This window comes from Mixophyes fleayi, chromosome 1 (assembly GCF_038048845.1).
Source record: "Mixophyes fleayi isolate aMixFle1 chromosome 1, aMixFle1.hap1, whole genome shotgun sequence".
In the NCBI taxonomy this organism is placed as follows: domain Eukaryota; kingdom Metazoa; phylum Chordata; class Amphibia; order Anura; family Limnodynastidae; genus Mixophyes; species Mixophyes fleayi.
This window is the reverse complement of record NC_134402.1, coordinates 455,628,497-455,629,572: the sequence shown is the minus strand read 5'-3', so window position 1 is coordinate 455,629,572 and position 1,076 is coordinate 455,628,497.

The window sequence follows — 1,076 nt, the reverse complement described above, 5'->3', positions numbered from 1 at the left end:
GAAACAAATTTGCAAACTCATTTACAAGAGTATTTTGCTGCTTGTTCTCTAATTACAGCTCTCCCCTTAGAGCCTCTCATTAACCCTACTGATATAATAAAATGCATTAATTGCTGGTGATTTTCAGCCATAGGACTATATTTAATTTGTGGGTTAAAGCTGCAGAGTCTTAATAACTTCTCCTGAATGATAAATTCTGTGCTGGGTGTTACAAGATACTTTGATGCGTTTTATGCTTAGTTAGCTCACTATGAAAATGGATTGCAGACAGGGAGCTTGTAAAGAATTTAACAGAGGGGTCGGGGACCCAGCATGTCATTGTGTCAGCCTGTAAGCTCTTCCATGTGAAGCTGTAGTGACGGTCAGAATGTCAGGTCATCCGTGTAGGTATCACATAATGAGGATAAGGTTTCAGCCTCGCGCACAGTGGACCTGTCTGCTCCCGCAACAATGACCTCTAGAGGGGGGGAAAGAGTTTTATTAGCCAAGAAGCTGGAGTGTTTGGCATTTTTTGGGAGAATTGTTTGAACTGGAAAACTTCCCAGCTTCTTGTAACATTTCTTAAAGGAGAAATACCATGAAATGTAATTTTGGAAAAATTTAAACTGAATGAGAAATGCTTTTCACTGGAAAATGCTAAAATCCCTTTGATTTCATTTATTGCTGCCTGATGCATTTTCGGCTAATTATGTTGCTATTTGAGGAGAGATGAAGGATCATCCAGAGGGATGGTATCTGTAGGAATATCCTAATCACAACGCAAAAATGCTGTTCATTGTACAGATCATTGATGCAGGAATTATCTTCTCCTGATTCTGTCTATGTCACATATTTAATTGCTATTTGTGTGGACTCCAGCTCTCCATCCTGCACAGTTTTTTTGTGCTAAGTTCCTTTTGGGAGTTATGAGAGAGGTGTATGCAAGAGACCATCACTGCCCTTGGAAAGTGTGAACATGTGTTCTACCTTCAGGGGTGTGTATGGACGCTTGCACGGCACCAAAGGTGTTATTGAGGTACCTGGCAAACCTCCCCCTTTCCCCTGAGCCCAGCCAAAGCTCGGGAGAGAGAGCATGA